This window comes from Muntiacus reevesi, chromosome 4 (assembly GCF_963930625.1).
Source record: "Muntiacus reevesi chromosome 4, mMunRee1.1, whole genome shotgun sequence".
Taxonomy (NCBI): domain Eukaryota; kingdom Metazoa; phylum Chordata; class Mammalia; order Artiodactyla; family Cervidae; genus Muntiacus; species Muntiacus reevesi.
Genome location: NC_089252.1, coordinates 48,588,238 through 48,592,735, shown reverse-complemented (window position 1 = coordinate 48,592,735; position 4,498 = coordinate 48,588,238).

The following is a 4,498-nucleotide window of genomic DNA, read 5'->3' as shown; positions in this document are numbered from 1 at the left end:
AGAAGGGGTAGGGTTTTCTGGCCTAAGAGAACTCAGGATTCCCCTCTGCTGGACTGGAATTTTCCACTGTTTTTTGCCTTTTAGTTTTCACCTCCAGATCATGTATCAACTTTTTCATCCAATAGATTTTACAGTTGACAAAGGGCTTTCTCATCCATCACCTGACTCGATCCTCAGTAAAACCCCATGAAGTCAGCACTTCTAGCTCATGTCTTTATTTCTGTTTAATGGAGGGGAAGAGGAGATTCAGAGAAGTTAGCCGTCTTACCCAAAGCTTCATGATATGATAGCCAGCCTCCAAGATGACCAGTTGGTTCCTGGACCAAGGCATATTGTGCCAGGATTGGGCTGTGTGACCTATAGCAGTAAGCAGAAATAACGGCATAGTGTTTACAAGATTAGATGATAAAAAAAACTGGCTTCAGTCTTGGGGGTCCTCTCTCTCTTTCTCTGTCTCTCCCTCTCACTCTTCCTCTCTCACTTCTCAAGACATACTAGGAGGCCTCGGGCCACCTAGGGGAGGTCCATGTGGTGAGGAAATGATGTCTCCAGCCAAAAGTCAGCAAAGAACCATGAAAAACCATGTGAATGAGCTTGGAAGAGGATCCTTTAGCCCAAGTTAAGCCTTCAGATAACTGCAGTCCCAGCCAATGACTTAACTGCAACCTCATTAGAGACCCTGTACCAAAACCACTCAGCTAAGCCATTCCTGGATACCTCACTCTCAGTAACTGAATAAATGTTCATTGTTTTAAGTTGCTAGGTTTGGAGTAATTTGTTACACAGCAACAGATAACTGATACACAGGGCTATGTGTGTTTCACAACAGCATAACTCAACAGAGATAGTGTATCCACCTCTATCATCCCCAAGGTTGGGAATCCTATATTCAGTATGAAACATAAGCACTTGTGAAACTCAGGACACACTAGACTTTTAAGTGATGGAGTAATTTAGTGAAAAAAAAATAAGTTTTGTATCTGGCAAGCCTTTATAATGAATTTTTCCATTCTTAAAATCTTTTGGCAATATGATCTATTTGATCTCAATAGAACAGTCTCATGTGGAACCCTTTATGTTCACTTTCTAGGTCATAAGTATGCCCACTAGCCAGCTCTCATCGGCTACCAGGACATCTACCTGCCTTCAAGGAGTCTCCCTTCTGAGAAGTAGTACTTTAAATACCTTTTCACTGCTTACCTAATAAGCCTCTAAATCATCTAAGTGCCGGGTCATCAAGTGCCTTAGTGTGCTGGACCTCACGGCAAACTGGGCCATTGACAGTATTTCTGAGTCAAGACATGCTCAGTGAACACCTAGGAGTCTGCCTATCAAGGAGCTGCTCTACCTTTCACCCAACTCACCAACAATCCCTGGGTGGTCCTTCCATCCTGAAGTGTTAGGGCTTTTGCTATCTACTTGGCAAACTCCCTACCCCAACCAGAAATGGTCTGCTGTCTGCTCCATAAATCTCAGCAGCTGGTCTCTCTTTCTCTTTATGTTCCTGAAATCTGAATGCATTCTTCACTCCTCTTTCTCTGTATCCTGTGTGAATTCTATCCACCCCTCAAGGCTAGACAGTCACCTGAGATTTTTCTGACCTCCAACTTCAACCCCTAAAGATCTCTCCCTTGTTTGGAATCCAAAGGCCCATCTCATTTCCCCTATACATCGCTGGATAAAAGGACACTTTATTTTTACAGCACGACTAAGAGAGGGGAGTCATCAATCACTCCCCTCAGTGATAAGCTCAGTGATAAGCTCCCCACCAGGCACTCTGCATAGATTACTGAATACACAGATGTCATCTCTCTGTGAGGGTCTTTACTGAGTATTGGTGAGTAACTGATTTGACCAGGAGGCTCTTTAGTGTCTGCCCACCCCCAATCTCTCCAGTGGATTTTTATAAATAAGATGAAGGTCCACTCAAGCCCCAGGGCCCCTAGATTGAATTTCTTTAGGCCTTTAGTAGACATGCCTATCACTGTCAGCCTCTATACCCTACACACAGCCCCTGACAGCAGTGACTCTGAGCACTGCATGGCCCCTGGTGACCACTGGTGAGACCCAGGATGGATGCCTGACTCAGACTGGGCCCTCTCTTCTTTAGGCTGTAGAAGGAGGAGATCTCTAAGCGGCTGAAGAAGTTGGATCATGAGAGGTATCAGGTCTTTTAGTTAAACATCATAGAGCTTATACAGACTTAGAAAACAAACATATGATTACCCAAGGGGAAAGGTGGGAGAAGAGATATAAATTAGGAGATTGGGATTAACATATATACACTAACTATAAATAAAATAGATAACCAATAAGGATCTAGTATATAGTACAGGGAACTCTGCTCAATATTCTATAATACCTAAATGGGAAAAGAATTTGAAAAAGAATAGATATGTGTATGTGTATAACTGAATCACTCTGCTGAACCCAGGAAACTAACACAAGATTGTAAATCAATCATACTCCAGTATAACATAAAGTTTTTTAAAAAGCAAAAAGGTCATAAGCTTTAATGAGCATCAGCATTGTGCCAAAACAACTCAGAATTACAAGGGAGTGAAAAATTCAAGATTAATTAGAAGAAACTGACCTGTCTATAGTAGAAAGCAGAGGAGCAGACCAAATGTCCAACTGAGGCAGCGCTGAGAAACTCTGGAATGGGGCAGCTCTGTTCCTGACTCTCCCTAGCTCCCCTGTGGCCTGGCAGAACTTCATCTCCTATCCTGGGATGCCTTCAGTAGAGTTCCTTGCAGTCCTCCAATAATCTCCCTTTATCTCTGGACTAGTCTGATAGGTTTCTGTTCTTGCAGTTAACAAGGCCTGAATTAAACTATACCCAGTATTTTTAAAGTTAAACAGGAAATAGAGAGTATCGAATTCATATTCATGTTGATCCTGAAATACTGAAGTTATCTGTAGGCTATAAAGTACACTTGTGTTATGGATCCTAAAAAAAAAAAAAACACAAGTACACTTGTGTTATGGATTCTCTAGTAAAAGCTTCTCATTTTACAGATAAGGAAAAAGATATCTAGAAAGGAAAAAAAAAAAAAGAGATAGCTAGGTGCACAGCAATTGATGGAACAAAGACTAGGAACAAGGGCCCTTCCTGTTGTCCAGGGTTATTTCCTGCCATCGTTGACTCTGCTCTTTCCAATGATTATGTCCACTGGGGCAGTCAAAACAGTCTTTAATATTTCTCTATATTAAAGAAAAATAGCAGAGTTCATTAGTGTCTCCCCAGACCAACCTCACTGATGTATTCTGGGGGAACTTTGCTTAGATCTCAAGCAGCCAAAGGAAAAGATAAGAGAGGTGCTGAGGCTGCATTTCTTTTAAAAAAAACTGGGTCAGAGGCACAGAAGAGAGAAATGCAATGAGGTTACTGGCTGCCCACTTTAAAATACAGTTCATATTCATTTTAAGAGGACACTACAAGGGAAAGTTTATCAATTCTCCCAAAAAAATATGAAGTCAGTCTGTTAATAAGAGAAAAAATATTGCAACTTCTTGGAGCAATTGTGCTGAGCAGGCTGAATTGCCTACAGAATGCCCTTGTCAAATACATTCTTCCTATAAGGTACCCACTTGGTAATGTGATGCTTGAAACAATCAAAATTATTTTGTGTTACAATGTATTAGATTTCCAGTAATGGAAAAAAAAAATCCTCACTGGTCCCATCTCCTTAATGCATTTTAGTACCTTAAATATTTCACTCTTATTGCAATTAAATGAAAATAGTCTCAAAGTATGTTTGTTAAGATTGAGTTTACTTAAATGTCTTAAAGAAATAAGGATGAGTAAGTGAGACATCAAAGGAGGGTAATGAGCCTGACAGATGGGCTAAGAGGATACTGGGGACCGGAAATTGGTCCCACAGTTAGCCCACAGTCAGTGATGTGTGTGTGTGTGTGTGTGCACGTGCACACACGCACTCAGTCATGTCCAACTCTTTGCGACCCCATTAATGATAACCCACCAGGCTCCTCTGTCCATGGAATTTCTCAGGCAAGAATACTGGAGTGGGTTGCCATTTCCTCCTCCAGGGCATCTTCCCAATGCAGGGATCGAACCTGAGTCTCCTGCATTTCTTGCATTGGCACGCAGATTCTTTACCACTGTACCACCTGGGAGCATAAGCCTAAACACTGACAGAGAAGCCCCAGTCGCTATGGATGAGAAAGAAGAGGGGGAAGCTGTCTTCTACCTTTAGCGATGATGAGTTACTACTGAAGTTTACTGAGCTTTTACTCTAGCTAGACACTGTTGAGCTCTTTTTATGCACTATTTCACATAATCTTCCTAAGAACTCTATTGGATAAGTAGTATTACTTTTAATTTCCCTATTTCATAGGTTAAAAAATACAGAGTTTACAGAAGTTAACTAACTTTACCAGGTTACTGGCTAATAAAAGATAGACCTCAGAGATCCAATACCCCAGGCCTTTCTATCAACCTCTCATTTCTGTTTCATTCTAAACATCATCTCTATTC